The sequence below is a fragment of the Protopterus annectens genome, chromosome 7.part0 (genome assembly GCF_019279795.1).
Source record: "Protopterus annectens isolate FY-2018-M chromosome 7.part0, PAN1.0, whole genome shotgun sequence".
In the NCBI taxonomy this organism is placed as follows: Eukaryota; Metazoa; Chordata; order Ceratodontiformes; family Protopteridae; genus Protopterus; species Protopterus annectens.
The window spans coordinates 1,220,694,190-1,220,711,256 of NC_056739.1; the positions used below are offsets into that span (position 1 = coordinate 1,220,694,190).

General features: G+C 39.8%; 1 protein-coding gene across 1 annotated transcript in view; it reads left to right on the plus strand.

Moving 5' to 3' along the window:
* CHRNA5 (cholinergic receptor nicotinic alpha 5 subunit) overlaps positions 1-17,067 on the plus strand; it is a 1,051,294-nt gene that overhangs the window by 622,194 nt on the left and 412,033 nt on the right. The window lies entirely within an intron of this gene.

Here is a 17,067-nt window from a genome sequence, read left to right on the forward strand (position 1 = left end):
AATCCAACCAGAATAGTTTTCAGTGTGCAATACCTTAAACCTCCAGTAATGGACACCCTTGGGACATGTGCAAATGACCCGCATAAGAACATACATTGTTTCAGCTACATTGACTTTTTACTTTTTAAGTTTTTATGGGTACCTTTAGGCCAATAAAGCCAAACCCCACTAGCTGTAGACATGCATGTTTCAGCCTTTTTAGTGACCTCAACAGTGCAGCACAAATGGATTGTTTGGCTATATTTTAGAAACATAGAGCTTAAAATCAAGACTGTTGTCCATAAACATTAAGGTGACTGCAAAATATCCCAACTAACATCCAAGCCAAAGGGTAAAAAAGTCACATAAACAAGCCATTGAGTAAAAGCTGTAAAGAAAAAAAACAGCCAAATTAGGGTTTTCACTGTATGATACTGAATGTACCTACAAAGACTTAAAAAGTAAAAACTCATGGGCATTTAGAAGCCATGTAGCTGAACCACTGCATGTCCTTAAGGGATCATTTGCTTATGTCCCATGGGTCCCCATTGCAAGAATTGTAATGTGTTACACAGTGAAAACTCTAGTGTGGCTGTTTTTTATTGCAGTTTTTTGCAGCCACATAAAGGACAAAAGAAATTTGTTGAGTTTGTGCTAAAAATTATTGCTGACCAGATAATGGTAGAGAGCAGTACTTGTATATAATTTTCAAAGAAAATACATGCTAAATCTTAAATAGAATATAAGGGTGATCTATAGTGGGCTGACTGAAACCCTGAATTTTACCAATGATGTTATTTCTGTATTGCTTGATAACGCAGATAAAATTACTAACTTGCTTTCCTTATCTCAGACGCATTAATCAATTCCTGTCCACAATTTTTAATTTTCTGATAAATTACATTACAACAGTTTTTCATAACAACATGCAGATTGCTGGCAGCAACCCAGTGACCTGAGCTTGCTATAATCAGAGTGTTCCACAGCAGATGCTGCTATGTACAGTGTTTCTATGCTCTGTAAAGTGTAAAGAAATACTGGATGTGGAAAGCACTTTTCTTTGCATGTTGAAAACAATTCTCTTGCCTGGTTGTCTTCCTGGAACATGTTTTGGGAATATCTCAGGCTCTATAATAGCCTGCATATGTGTAATTATGGCTGTCACTAACCTTGTTAACAAGTAGTTTCTTTCCAGTGCTCCAGTGTTTGATTCCCTCAGCCTCCATTGCCTAACTGTGTGTCTCTGAGCAAGTCACTTACATAGGTAAGTACTAGGCTAGCTGCCCTTTCAGGCCATTTTAAGCCTAGCCAATTTCCCTTTTTTGCTCAATTTAACATATCCCATTTGGTTAGAGATTGGCCTCACCCGTCACATGATCAATAATTATATATTACCCCCTAATGAGAATAACTGGGATCATGCCATATAGATAATTTGAGGTGACCTGTGCATGGGATAAAGCATTTAGGAGCTACCTCTGTCCCATGGTAGTATAGGGGACAGTCCTGGTGTAAATGTTTATTCCCTATCAATAGATATATGTTGCACTTGAATATGGTCTGAGATGAACTTTGTTTTATGTGGGTGGGGATTCTGTTCTAGAGCAGTGTTATCCTTTGTGAGATATACCTGTCCATTGAAACCGTTCTATTGATGTTGCAGAAGAGGTTTAGATCCATAGGCCAAGTATTTCTTATGCCATTTGACATGCTGATGTACAGTAAATCCACCTGTATTGGGTCAGATGACACCTTGTATGCCAGAGAGGTCACCTCTTAGCAGTCTGTAGGATACTGAGTATACTGACTGGGCTGAGGCAGTCCATGCAGGACATGCTGTTTAAGCCTTGTATCCTTTTAATTAGGTACATCTGTGTGCTTTACAGTTGTTGCATGTGTGTAGACAGATACATGCCAATGGGGGCATTATATTCCATGATAGGCCTAATGAGGGCTGAGTAAGGGAGAACAGTGACATCCCTAGATTTAAATACAATCCCTTTGTTTATAAGGTGTGCAATGTAGAAGGCCTTTCTTACAACAATGGACATATGTTGAACAAAAGTTAGGTCACTGTCTACATAAGTTCCCAAGTCCTGAACAACTGGGTCAAATCTTAGGGGCATATTGTTAATGTGGCATTTCCTTAGGGAAGATGACTTCCAAAAGGATACAGTAATGTATTTTGTGGGATTTAGTTTCAGTCCATGATTTTGGTACCAGTTTTTTATTTGGGACAAACCTTCCTGCAGGATGGCTAAGTCATATTAGGGATTCAGTGACTGCTCCTAGGTTGCAGTCATCTCCAAACATAATCAGACAGAGCCATTTGTTATTGTCTTTTACTTCAGAAAAGTAGATGCCAAATAGGAAAGGTTGCAGCACAGAAACCACTGGTGACTGGCCTTTTTGTGGAGGTAATTTTCCCTATTTTGATTTCCTGTGTCCTATCTGTGATCCCCTTGGCAAACCAGAGGGTGACAAAGGGCTTTAGTCCAAGTTTATTTAGCTTTTCTACTATGCCTGGCTAGGCTGAAGTATGTGGTGAGTACCATTTTGCCTTCATCCATTGGTTTGGTGACCTTTAAAAAATAAAATCTGCCAGGCTGAATAAGTTTGGCCTGCCCTTGACAAATCCAAACTGAGTCGGGTCCAGTGTTTAGAGGTTCCCTGTGCCCTTATAGGTCCATGATAAGTCTTTCTATGGCTTTGCGTATAAGGCTGGTTAGATGTATGGATCTCTAATTGCCTGGGTCTGTGGAAGGTCTTCCCTTAGGCAGGGAAATGACTGTAGCTATTCTCCATTTGCTTGGTACAAAACCTGTATGGAGGTTTTGATTGAATAGTGTTGACAGAGATGTGGCTAAATCATGGTTCATGCTATTTAAGATGCAGCCAAGGATATTGTCAGGACCCATTGTTGAAGTATTTTTAGCTTTTAATAGCATTTTTAGGACTTGGTCTTGTGTGCCAGCTGTAGACAAGCCAGTTTCATGTATATCTTGAGGGATAGATGGAGGGGAGAGAGGAGTAAAGCTAGAGGTAAACTTAGCCACTAGGTTCATTACATCTTCAGCTGCAGTATAAGTAACCTCATTTACAACCATCTCAGTGCATTATTGTGTTGTGCTTTTGAGATTAAAAATATAACTAAAAATGCCTTGTGATTGTCTTTGCCTTCGGTAGCTATTTTAGGCTCAAACTTGGCTTTGGTGGATTTTTACTAAGCTCCTGAATTATTTATTTCAGTGACAAGGGCTCTAACATTCTGAGAATTATTATTCTTACTTTTAATCAAAACTATTTTCTTTTTATTATAAAAGCTTGCTGATATTATGGTTCCACTGGGTGAGTTTGTTTTTGAGGTTTGCACTACACATGTCCCTATATGCTACAGTTGTATGAGGATATATGTTTCTGCATATTCAGTGGAGTTAACTGGGTTTGGTGGGCATTTGAAGCTTGGCAATGTATCACTTAGATGTAGGCTCTTTGTCTTGAACAGATTTCAGAGAGTAACTTGGGTGGACAGGATCTCTGGTTTCAATTTTATTTTGAAGGAGACTGCTTTATGGTCAGACCTAACAAGTGATGAAGATATGCAAGGGACTGTCAAGATGCTCCCATATTAGTAAGGACAAGATCCAAGATTTTATCCCCCCCCCCCCCCCGTGGATACTCTTAATTGTTCCAGAGCATTTGCATTGACAATGTCCAGGAATATCTGTACTTGTGCACCAGCAGTGTTGCAGGTTTTCCATTCTATAGTTGGAGAGTTTAGGTCAGCTAGGAAAATGGTATTGGGTTTAATACTGAGTGGTTTGAGTTCTTGTAGACAGATGTTGTGGCTTTCTTGTGTCATAAAGGGAGTTCTATAGCTAGCTAATATATGGCACAAAACTTTCTGATGATTATTTGGACATGAAAAAGTTCTAGTACATCAAGCTGCTTTATCAGCCTTGATGCAAGTCTCTTCTGGATGTAGATTGAGACACATTGACCTTCCTCATTTTATGCAGTAGCTGATTTAAATGTGTGTAAGTTGTTCTAGCCCTGCACATGTGGAGTGATCTCCACTATTTTAAACCATATCTGTGCCATTACACAGACATCACTGTTCTCTAAAATGAGAAAGGCTTGTAGGGAACAGAGTTTCTTGTTTAGGCTCCTAGCATTGAGCAATAACACCTTCATTTATTCCTGTACTTGTTTCATTATGTTGGTAGATTTATCAGATTAGCATTAATCAAAATAAGCACCAATGGACAATGTATTTGCCAATAATCAAAACCCTTAGGGGGACAGATACAGGCCATCCCTGATAAAGAGGCCTAAACCTGCCATGGACACATTCTGAGAGCTCCATCTTGTCTCTCTTCATATAGTTCAGGGAGGTACATCTCAGGTCATTGACACTGGTGTGAACTACGACAGAGTCGTACAGGTACTTGTCAGTTCATTTAACTAGACAGAACTCCACAAATAAAGTAGCTTGTCTTTATCACCAACTGCACTCTATCCTTAAAACTTTGGCCGAGTTGAAGAAGGAAACTTAAAGGAGAGAAATTTGCTGAATCTGGTATAGGTTTAAATTTATAAAATGTTGGGTGGATTGAAGCTTGAATGAGGAGTAAGAAGCTGCAGTATCTACTCCAGCTAGAAAAATTCAGAGAGGTATGAATTATAGATCAGTCTTGGGTACTGTCTTGTTCAGTTTGTTTATATTTTAAATTTCAGTAAACGTGTATGCATAGGGTTAATTATGTGAATAACATTAGAAGAACCACTATATATATGTAAAGCAGTAAGTGGATGCTATTAGACTGATATTACCATGGTACTTGGAAACCTTTCTACTCTTCCAGCAGTACTAATGTTAAATGAAATGTATATAACCATCTAGGGAAAAATGTTTATATTACATTAAAAACTGTCAGCGTTTCACATAGCTGTGTGCTGTCGCTACAGTGAAATGTGAACTATACAGCTGTAATAAAATATTTTAAAACATCACAGAACATGACACTGCACTTCATCATTGCCCACTCCTGGTAAGAAATGAGACAGAATTCTCATAGTCAGTAACTGGAAAGCAATAGGAAAATAAGAGAGTCATACACCATCAATCTACATAAATGATTGTGTCTTAATATCCCCAGTTATAGAAAAAAAGATCAAGGCATCTGATTGTATCCATGTTATACAGAAGAATGAAAGGAGACATTAGTTTGCATAAGTATGAGTCAAAGAAAAGTCTTGAGGTTATACTAATGCCAAATCAGCAAAAGCAGCATGTAAAACATAAGCTGAATGAAGACCATTGTAAGGTGAATAATGCCAAGCTTACTTTACTTGAAATGTTGCAAGTGCCTATAGCCTAACAAATCATGTAAGAAATAACCAAAGACCTATGACTATGTGGAATAAATGAAGGTCACGACAGACTGCTTAGGGGATGTTATGGTATGTATGGTCTCTGACCTATGTCTGACTGCTAACTTCTGTTAATGTCAGTGCTGCTCAGGTAATTTAAGCATTTATATATCACATCTGTTGGGTAGTTGTTGTTAAAAAGTCTCTTTTCGATGATGTCCTTTATTTCTTTCAAGTAAACTATCATATTTACATTATGAATTTTAGAAAATGCTCCTAGGTGCTATAGATAATTTTCACTTTGATGTTCATTTTATTTGAATTTCTCTATTGCTTTTCGTATTACCACAGTCACGTAGTCAGTAATTGTCTTTAAATTAAAATGCCTTTCTCATATTAGTTACTTACATTCATCCAAGAAGGTCAAAGAATCTGTACAGTGTTCCTATATTTCACTTAGGGGAGCACATATACCAGTATTACAAACTAAATCAAAGTATCACTATAGGAATTGCATTATCTAGAAGCTATGAAATTTAAATATGCTATGATTAATTTATGATGTGAGGTTGTGAATCTCGCCTTTATTCTCACTTGTGGGTCAGATCCGATGTGTCGGATCTTGGCCAGTTCTCCAGCTCGAGGTCTTCAGCAAAGCTTCTGGGCCTCATTCTTTACGCATAACACATCCCCTCAGTTACCCCAGATCTCGTTTCCCACGCAGTGAAGAAGTTTCGTCAGCTATGGCTCTGGGCTAAGTACAGACTTTTTTCACTACATTATTTTAGCATAAAGTTATCTTTCTCTCTAGTTATTAATCCTTTTAAATTACTTCCTTATTTTACTTCTTTACCCAGCTTTTCCCTCATTATACATCTGTTTAAATTAAAGGGCATCCAGGAACAAACGTTTTAGTTAGAGGACATTCCTTACTTTACCTTGTATATTTTCTTATCTTTTTTCCCCTTTCAAAAAAAAAATTAGTAAGAGTAGTAGTAGTATACTGTTATTTATTTCTCCTGAGTTTAAAGTCTTTAGGTTTCTACGTGTGTGTGTGTGTGTGTGTGTGTGTGTGTGTGTGTGTGTGTGTGTGTGTGTGTGTGTGTGTGTGTGTGTGTGTGTATGTGTGTGTGTGTGTGTGTGTGTGTGTGTGTGTGTGTGTGTGTGTGTGTGTGTGTGTGTGTGTGTGTGTGTGTGTGTGTGCGTGCGTGTGTGTGGTGTGTGTGTGTGCGTGTGTGTGTGTGTGTGTGTAATAGATGGATCCGAAGGCTCTATGGGAACAGACATCCCCTCCCGGCTCCATAATTCCCTCAGAGCAGGAAATTTCATTGGTGCTGACTACTTCCACTGAACATAGACATAGGAGCCGATCTTCTTCTATTGAGAAGATTTCCTCCTGGCTACCTTCTCCATTATTAGCTACATCAAGGTCACCTACCCTTTGCACTAGGTCTACCAGGAGTTTATCTGTTGAAGACATGGCTAGGGTCATAGAGAGACCTTTGAAGACACTTGCTTTGGCCAAACGTCTTTTGAATCTGAGCCCAAAGGAATCGGGTCAGATGCAAACCCCTCTTCTGTTACAGTTTCTCATCCCATCCATCCCCCTGCTTGAGAGCCAGAAGATTCCAATATTCAGGTTGTGTCACTGGATGGTCCAGGGCCCACACCCTTCTCTGTTCCAACATCTGCCCCGAGTGTCTCTGTGCTTTTGGAGCAGGAGATCTCTGGGAGCTGATGCTCTCCTGTCAGGTCCGGGAAGAGTTTTCGGATCTCTTTAGATCCAACCATGCCTCTGGGGGCTTTGGCACTGGTGAGTTCAGCTCCTGCCTCTGCTTCAGAGCTACTCTCTTCTGCTCTGGAGATTCCTTTGGCTCTGACAACATGTTTGTCAGATCTTGAGACTTCTTCCGAGTGGGGAGGATTTACCTTCAAGGCAATGAGGAGGGCTCTGACTACTTCACAGTCTGGCACACAATATTTTTCGGTTCTTCCTTCCTCTTCAGGCGAGATGTCTTTGTCTTCTCACGGGCCCTCTCTACAGGTCCGAAGAGATGTTAGGCCTCAAAATGTACCTCGGGGTATTGCCTCCTCTTCCGAAACCTCTCCAGAGTATCCCCTGAAGAGGTCCCTTGGAAGAGGACATGCAAGAGGAAGTATCTTAAGAGTTTATCGCATCTGACACTGACCTTCATGAAGCAGAAGGGTCCCAACGATCACCTCCTGAAAATGTCTCATTTTGGAGACATCCTAGAAATATTAAAACAGAGAGGTGATTGGCACCCCTCCACCCCTTCAGCTGAGGAGTCACTCTTCCTGAAGGCCTTTGCATCTCACCCATCAACTTCTTGGGTTACTCCTCTTTTGATGAGTTTGCCGAATTAATTTCATGAATTGCACCATAGACCCTACACCTAGAAGGCCAAATAAATACATCACTGCACCAAAAGAAAAAAGTTTTCTCACAAAGGGTGTAGGGGTTGATGTCATGGTCATGGTGATGGCCACTAGAAAGGAACTCTCTGAGATGAGTACCTCTATCCATCCTCCTAATAAGGAATCTAGGACCACGGATAGGTATGGGAAGTATGTCTTCTCATCAGCGACCTTTGCTTTGCAATCTCTGAATTATCTCACTCACTTCACTAGACCACAGAGGGACCTGGTTAAAGAATTATCAGACTCCCTCAAAGGAGCTGTAGCTGACGCAGCAGCAGAGAAAGTCAATGCTCAACTTGCTACCTTGAATTCAGTTGTTAACTCATCCATGAGACTCATTTCCTATGCAGCAGATGGAACGAGTAGGGCAGCAGGCTCAGGTATCTCTCTTAGGAGGCAGGCCTTGGCATCTTTGTGATTTCGCAGAACCCTTCTAGTCTTCCTTCATTTAATGCCCCTTTTGATGGCTCCACTCTCTTTGGGCCAAAAGTGAAAGAAACTCTCACCAGATGTGAAAAGGAGGGAAATACCTTATCTGCCATTGGAGTGTGTTTTTCCACTCCAACTAGACCCTTTCCCAAGGGTCAAAAAGGTAGTGGGAAAATGTGGTTCAGAAAGTCCCAGAGGTCTTACCAAGACACACAAGGTGAAAGTTCCCCCAGAGGCAGAGGGGGGGGGACAATAACAGAAGACACCACCCTCGTAGCAGAGCAGGCCTGCAAAACCAAGGCTCCAGAGAATCTTTCTTTGGGAGACCTTTCCAGCACTCCTGAAGGAGTGCCTGATTGCTCACCTCTGGAGCCAGTTGGGGGGCAGTTGTCCTTGCACTAAGAAACCTGGCTAAAAATAACAAATGACAGATGGGTGCAGGACATAATATACAGAGGATACATTATTCCCTTCTCCCTTCCTATCCCTAGAAACAAAGTGGTTCCAGATGTTCCACCCATTCAGAAGGAAAAAGCAACTATATTAATTCAAAAGTTGCTAACAAAGAGTCATCCAAGAAGTCCCTGCAGACCAGAGAGGATCCGGAACTTACTCAAAATTATTTTTAGTTCTGAAGAGAACAGCGGACTGGAGGCCCATTCTGAATCTCAACACTTTGAACAAATCAGTAAAGAAGACCAAGTTCCAGATAGTGACACTGCAGTCGATACTTCCAATTCTGGAAAAAGACAATTGGATGTGCTGCGTAGACCTTCAGGATGAGTACTACCATATTCGAATGGACAGGTGGTCCAGGAGATTCTTGCAATTCCGGCTAAGATCCAGTCTCTTCCAGTTTTGAGCTCTGTCCTTTAGTCTCACTACACCCTCCAGAGTGTTCACCAAATGTATGGCCATAGTAGTGGCTCACCTGAGATGCAGAGGATTCTGCATGTTTCCATACCTGGATGACTGGCTCATAACCGCCCCAACCAGGCATCATCTACTCCGGTCAAGGAATTATGTCCTTCAACTCTGCTCGTCTCTAGACATTACCATCAATTATGAAAAATCTGTGCTAGAACCATTGCAAACTTTACTGTTCAGAGGAGCAGAGATAAACTCTACCACTCAGCAAGATTTCCACAAGGCGTGGTAGAATGACCTCCCTCATTTTGTCAGAATTCTAATAAAGAAGTCCAAAGCCACCACAAAATTAGCTCTCCAGGTCCTAGCAAAAATGGCTGCATCCATCATTTTAATTTCCCAAGCTCGTCTCCACATGAGGGTTTTCCAGTGGAAGCTGTTTGCTCAGTGGTCAATCTTGGAACTTCCAATGTCTCACAAGATCATGATAACCAATGCCTGCAAAAAGGATCTCCAATGGTGGATTCACTCACCTTCAGTATTTTGAGGCCATCCTTTCATTCCTCCTCAACCTCTGGCCACAGTGACCACGGACGCTTTCTTGATAGGATGGGGGGGCATTTTCTCTGGAAGACATTTCAAGGCATCTGGGAAGATTATGAAGCTCACTTGCATATAAATGTCCTAGAGGACATCAGCAGCAGCACCCTGGGAAAAAGGAGGCTGATGATGATGATGTCCTACAGATGAGAGCAGTGCTTTTAGTGTTGCAAGCATTCCAGGACTCTCTTCCTATGGGAACAACTGCAATCCAGATGGACAACATGGCTGTAGTACAGTATATCAACAAATAGGGGGAATCAGATCATACCCACTTTGTCGAGAAGCTTTCAGGGTCTGGCATTCGACAATAGCTTTCAACCTCTTTCTAATAGCAATGCACATCCTGGGGAAATCCAACATCATTGCGGACAAGCTGGGCAGAGCCATTCTGTGGCTGCATGAGTGGTCCCTCAATCAAAAATCAATCAGAAAGTTATGAAAGCGATCTTCTACAAATGGGGCCAGCTTTACTGTGACCTTTTTGCATCACCCATAAATGCCAAATCAGCAACTACTTCATCCTGATCCCTCCTATGGGAGAGTCACCAAGTGATGCACTTGTTCAACATTGGTCCCAGGACTTCTTTATGCTTTTCCACCAATTCCTCTAATTCCAAAGCTTCTACAGAAAGTGAGTTTGTTGGAGGCAACCAATATCCTAATTGTTTCCTACTGGCCTCGTCAAATCTGGTTTCCCTTTTTTCAGCTTCATCTTCGAGATGAATCCTGGATTCTGGACCCAGTTCCAGACCTTCTGACACACACATCAGGAATGGTTCATCCCAACCTAGACATCCTGAAGTTGACAGCTTGGCTGCTCCAGTTCCCCTAATTGCCAGGTTTCCATCCCTCTCCTCCCCAGTCAAGCATATTACTTTATCATCTCATAAAACATCTACTCGAAAACTTTACAAAAGCAAATTGAAGAAGTTTGTTATATGGGCAAACTGCAAAAAAATAGACCCATTTACAGCACTAGTTCATTCTGTTTTACAGTTTCAGAGATCTTCAATGATGGAGCAGTGGCAGCTTCAGTTAAAGTCAAACTAGCTGCATTCTCTAATTTTCATATAGGAGAAAATGACCATCCTATCATGTCACAGAGACTTTGCAGAGCTTTTCTGAAGGGCACTGTTAAATTAAGACCTCCATATAAACATCCAATGCCCCCCTGGGATCACAATTTCATTTTATCCAATATACTGGGGAGGAGAGGAAGGGACTCCCCACTTTGAGCCCTCAGCCACATGTGACATGAAATATCTCTCCTGGAAAACTCTGTTCTTGGTGGCTATTACTTCAACAAGAAAAGTAGCTGAGTTGCAGGCCTTGTCCCTAAAACCTCCATATCTAATCTTTCATAAAGACAGGGTGTCATTACCCACTAATCCATCTTTTCTACCTAAGATTGTGATGGAAAATACCCTTAACCAATCTGTAGACCTTCCAATTTTCTTATCTAACTTCCAAAATAAAGGAGAGTATTCCTTACATCTCCTGTATGTTCACAGACAATTATGTTTCTATTTACACAACTTTGGAATTCAGGAAATCAGATCAGCTTTATGTCTTATTTTCTGACACAAGAAAAGGTCATCCAGTTTCAAAAGTCACATTATCCAGATGGTTACCATTATGCATATCCCACATTTACAATTCTAAAAACAGAGCCCTCCCAAATGTTGTTAAAGCTCATTCCACTAGATCTGTGGCCATGTCTGCAGCTTTGCAGGCTAAACTACCACTGGATAATATCTGTGCTGCAGCTACTTGGGTAAAACCTCATACCTTTAATACTCATTACAAAGTGGATCTGGCCTTCAGGAGTAGAGCCTCCTTTTGTTTCTATGGTTCTGATGAATATTCTCCCATGAGCCACCCAAGAGTTCAGTTGTTTGAGATGCGGTCCCACAAGTGAGAAGAAAGGCAAGATTGACAACATCACATAAAGAAGTTATGTTCTTACCATAACATTCCATGCGTGTTGTACATCTCGTTCTTTATACTCACAACCCTCCCTCCTCCCCCCCACCTAGTCTCCTGGTAGATTGGATAACACAATAGGTATTCAGCAAGGCCATAAAGCCTCAGAGAATATATTTTTTCAGTCTGGTTCTAAGTTATAGTAGTATGTATACATGGTTTACTATCAATATGTTGAATGTCAAAATAGTTTTTGACAGGCATATTGAAAGTAAACTTCGAAAGTCAAAAAAATAAAACAAGTTATAATGTCGAATCCATTGATTGAATTCAGCAGATTTGACATTGTTTTCGAAACATCACATGATGTCCATATAGGAGCTAACGTAAAGTAAACTCCTATACCTAACATCACAGTTTTGCAGAGGGGCAAGCCCCCCTGCATCCCCACATCCCCTGCCAACTATATATTCCAACTCCGAAATTGTGCTACAGTGAGGAAAGGAATGAATTTCCCAAACTGCACTGTACTGCAATCTCTGTACAGTTCTTCCAATTTATATTAGCAAATACACAGTGCATTCGCTAATATAAACTTTTGGACATTGAGATGTTCAGCCAGATGAACATTCGAACATTCGGCGGTGTGGGGGTTGTAGCCCCCTCACCTATTCTAAATGTTTTAAACCATAGACATAGATATGTACAACTGCAATGAACAAGTCTTGCCACAAGACAATATATACTCAAACTATGTGGGGGGGGCTGTGCCCCCCACACCCCCCTTACTTTATATTCTAACTCCAGGATCACACTGCAGTGGGGAAGGGGCCATATATAACTTTCAATGAAATGAGTTTCGACCAAATGAGTTTTCAGTGTGCTCACCCAATGGCTTTTCAACCAAATGTGTTTTTGGCTAAACGTAGTAGACCCATATATATATATATATATATATATATATATATATATATATATATATATATATATATAGATCTAGGACTACTGAACGAAAGTTCAATAGTTGGAATCCATAATCACCGAACACACTTTAACAAAAGCGCTTTCACCAAAAAATCTCTTTCGTTAACGTGTGTTTAAAAAAAAAAAAAAACATTACTTTTACGTTTTTGCAGGGGGGGGGCTTGCCCCCTGCACCCCCCACACACCCCTACTTAAATATTCTCACTCCGAGGTCGCACTACAGTGGGGAAAAGGGCATTTTCCCTTATCCCCACTGTAGTGCGATCTCTGCAACAGGTATTTAAACTCATCCACCTTCTCCACCTCTACTCCTTGCATCCTCATCATTCCTCTATCCTCCCTCTCATTCACACAGATATATTCTGTCTTAGTCCTGCTGATCTTCATTCCTCTTCTCTCTAGAGCATATCTCCATCTCTCCAGGGTCTCTTCCACCTGTTCCCTACTCTCACTACAGATCGCAATGTCATCTGCAAACATCATAGTCCACGGGGACTCCTGTCTGATCTCGTCTGTCAACCTGTCCATCACCATTGCAAATAAGAAAGGGCTCAGAGCTGATCCTTGATGTAACACCACCTGCACCTTAAACGCATCCGTCACTCCTACCACAGATCTCACCACTGTCACACTACCCTCGAACATATCCTGTACCACTCTTACATACTTCTCTGACACTCCTGACTTCCTCATACAATACCACAACTCCTCTCTAGGCACCTTGCCATATGCTTTCTCTAAGTCTACAAAAACACAATGCAACTCCTTCTGACATTCTCTGTATTTCTCCATCAACACTCTCAGAGCAAACATCGCATCTGTAGTGCTCTTTCCTGGCATGAAACCATACTGCTGATCACTAATCATCATGTCCCTTCTTAACCTAGCTTCCACTACTCTTTCAGATAAATGGAGAGGGTTGTGTCAGGAAGGGCATCCGGCGTAAAACTTCGCCAAATAATTTCATGCGGACACCAGTAAATAAATATATATATATATATATATATATATATATATATATATATATATATATATATATGTGTGTGTGTGTGTGTGTGTGTATTTTTTTTTCTATACATCAAGAAATTGTTAATACGCAAGTTCTTCTCTGTGTGTTGCTGGGGGTCAAACAAGATCTGAGGTAACTAAGGGAATGCATTATGGATAAAGAATGAGGTCCATGATCTTTGCTGAAGACCTCAAGCTGGAGAATTGGCCAAGATGGATCTGATGCATCGTATCCAGCTCACCAGTGAGAATAAAGGACGAGATGGACAACACACATGGAATGTTATGGTAAGAACAGAACTTCTTTTTATTTATAATTTTCGGTTCGCTGTGCACTATACAATTGTCTACTGCTGTTGCTCAAATACTGGAATTACCCTCCAGGAATATGGCATATTATATTACATGTTATCATTTTTAAACCACTGAACTGGCTTAAAAATGATTTTCTTCATTAACACATTTCAACCTCACTCACAAAGGAAGGCTGCACAAACTGCATTTTTTGAATGCACAAGGAAAAAAAAGCACTTTTTGAAATCAGAAAACAGAAGAACAAGTTACAGAAAATTCACATAACAAAAACATACATTTACACTCTTGTTATAGTTCTCCATATGAATATATGAATGTATATATTTATTCTGTAGCTAACATCCTTCCTCTTCCACAGAGAAAGTTATCATTATCCTGGTCCCTCTTCTCTAAGGAAAGTTGTTAAGTGTGTGCGCATATGTAATACTGTCATACAGCATGCTTATTTATTGTTAAACTACTTAGTGGATTGATCATGAAAATATCACTTTTCAAATATGACAAGGCCAAAGGCAAAATTAGATATACAGAGTGACAGCATACATCTTTAAGGAATCTAGGGTTGCAAACATTGCACAGAATAAGAGCAAAGGCTATATATATAGAGTAAAAGCATGCAATATAAATGTTAATACAGTTGTAGGCAAGGCTGGGTAGATGGGGCATTTACCATTGGTTAACAACTAGAACCTGCATTATAAGCAGGCAGAATAATATAGGAAAATGAGCATGCAATAATGAAACACTGTGCAGATATGACATGCTACATGTGTCAGTTTTAAATGAAAGCACACAACTAATGTAATCACCTGCAGCAGTGACATACCATGCTATGTTTCTTACAACTAATACACATATACACACTAACAAAGCCTGTGGCATTATAAATATTGATCAGAGTTTAAAATGTGGAAACATTATAAGCAAGATGACAATAAAAAATAATCAGATGGCAGAATGTGATATTCCAGTAAAATATTATGTATGTAAGACAGCTGCACAGTGATAAGTGTCAAACTAGCTGTATTTAAACAATTGAATCAGTAGCTAGCAAATATGCAGCACAATGAACAAATAAATATTAAGTATTTAACACACACAGGCACCTAGATACTACATCCCTATTTCATCTAAAAAAGTGCATGGGTACTCTTTCTTTAGTACCAACTAAAACTATTAATGGTAATGTCAGTGCAATTGTTATAAATATGCTAAACTCTTAAAGTATCAATTATAATTACCAGTAAATGGTTGAAGTATTCACAGTAATTAATGCATTAAGATAAGCAAACTTTGTGCTAGAATTACAGCACATAAGGAAGGTTGTTTGTATGGCTGGTTACGATACATAAAGGATAATTCTGTACATTATGTAGCTTTGTTATAACATGGTATTTTGTATCAAATTAGTAAGTCATTAACATACCATTATTTCAAAAACTGCACAACACATCAAATCACCTTCTATTTAATTCATTTACATGCTGTTGTAATTCTACTAAATACTGCAGTTAGCAATTGTAGTTTAATGTTTTTTCCCCTCAGCAATGATCATCATCTTTAGTTAAAAGCTTTGGATGTAGGTATTCAGTTGCAATACACTATATAAAAGGATGTACTTAGGAACTCTGTCTTAATACATTGAGTAAGGATGTTTTAAACATCCTTCTGTTATAAGTTAAAACTGTATTGTTTATTTAGTATTTCTTCTAGTAACACCAACAATTAGCACTGTAAAATAAAGGCAGCATCTAGTTATATATTCAGGTTTTGACATTTATATTATTACACCAGTTTTTATTGGCAGCCTTAGCACAAACAAAAAAACTGACTGCATTTTATCAAAGTCATAATGTTTCAAGCATGTCCATGCCTATAAATATATGTCTCATAGAAAAACATTGACAGTGAGCTACACAATACAACACAATCCAAGAAAGGATTTCTGCACAGCCCAAAAGGAGAAAGAAAAACATTTGACTGAGTGTTTTTCAACTGTTTAACTGTTGAGGGATACAGATTCAAGTGTGACAGCCATTTTTCTGCTTTAAAAGTGTTTGTATTACTGTATCTGTTTAAATTTATAAAAAAAAAATCATATCTCTCTACTCATTTCCCACCTTTCTATAACCACTAGAGTCCAGTTTTCAGATTTTGCTGAATTCAGGGCTGTTTTGTAGTTTCTGTTGCCCAGACCTTACTAAGATAGAAGGAAGCTTCTCTGTTCATCAGTGAGAGTGGTGAGCTTTGAGCAGCCTATCTGTCACTGGAGGAGTGGTTTCAGTTCAGAATCTGTAGTTTTATTGGCCATTTTGGGCTATTTCTATCCCTTTCATCTATCTGTTTAAAAACCTGTGTTTGCGCAGTTTTGCACATCGTGCAGCACTGTTTAACTAGGGTTAAACTACTGCCAGTGCCAGAAAGTCTTCTTTTCAAATTTTCCCATAGAACTAGCCAGTTTACTAGTTTTAGCACTGAAAACTGTTACCTTGTGCTCAGCACTTGTTCATAACTCGTTGCAAGCACTAAATCTACAAATTACTGCAGCACTCAACTTTCCTCATTTGTAAGAGGAAAACAATTTTCAGTACTTAAATTAATAAGTACCTATCCAGGCATGTCTAAGGGTCAGTTCCTGGTGTTTTCCCCTTTCCAGCTGATGAATCTGGGCATCTTGGGGCATTGTAGCAATTGCGTCATGTACAGTGAAAACCCACTCCTCCTACCAACCAACACTACAACCTGTGAGAGATGCACTTATAGCCAAAGTGGAAGCCAAGCTCTCTCCAGCCAAGACTGGACTAGACAGTCAAGAGGATAAGGTAAACACCTGCACCACACCACACTCAACACATAGTCCATCAAAACCTACACCACCTAAACCCACACACATAGTAACACAAAACACACACCTACATTCGTGGAGGCTCTTAATAAAAATTTGCCCAAACAACAGAGACCTCCAAAGCTGAAATGCAAGCAACCACCACCCCCCAACACTACCCAAATGACACATATCCAACAAAATCAGTGTGCCACTCAACCTCAGTCCATAAGGCAAAACAACGTACCCAACACACTAGTCATAGGCGACTCTATAGTCAGGCACACTAAAGTCCCACTCACCAAGCTAAACAAGGAGAAAGT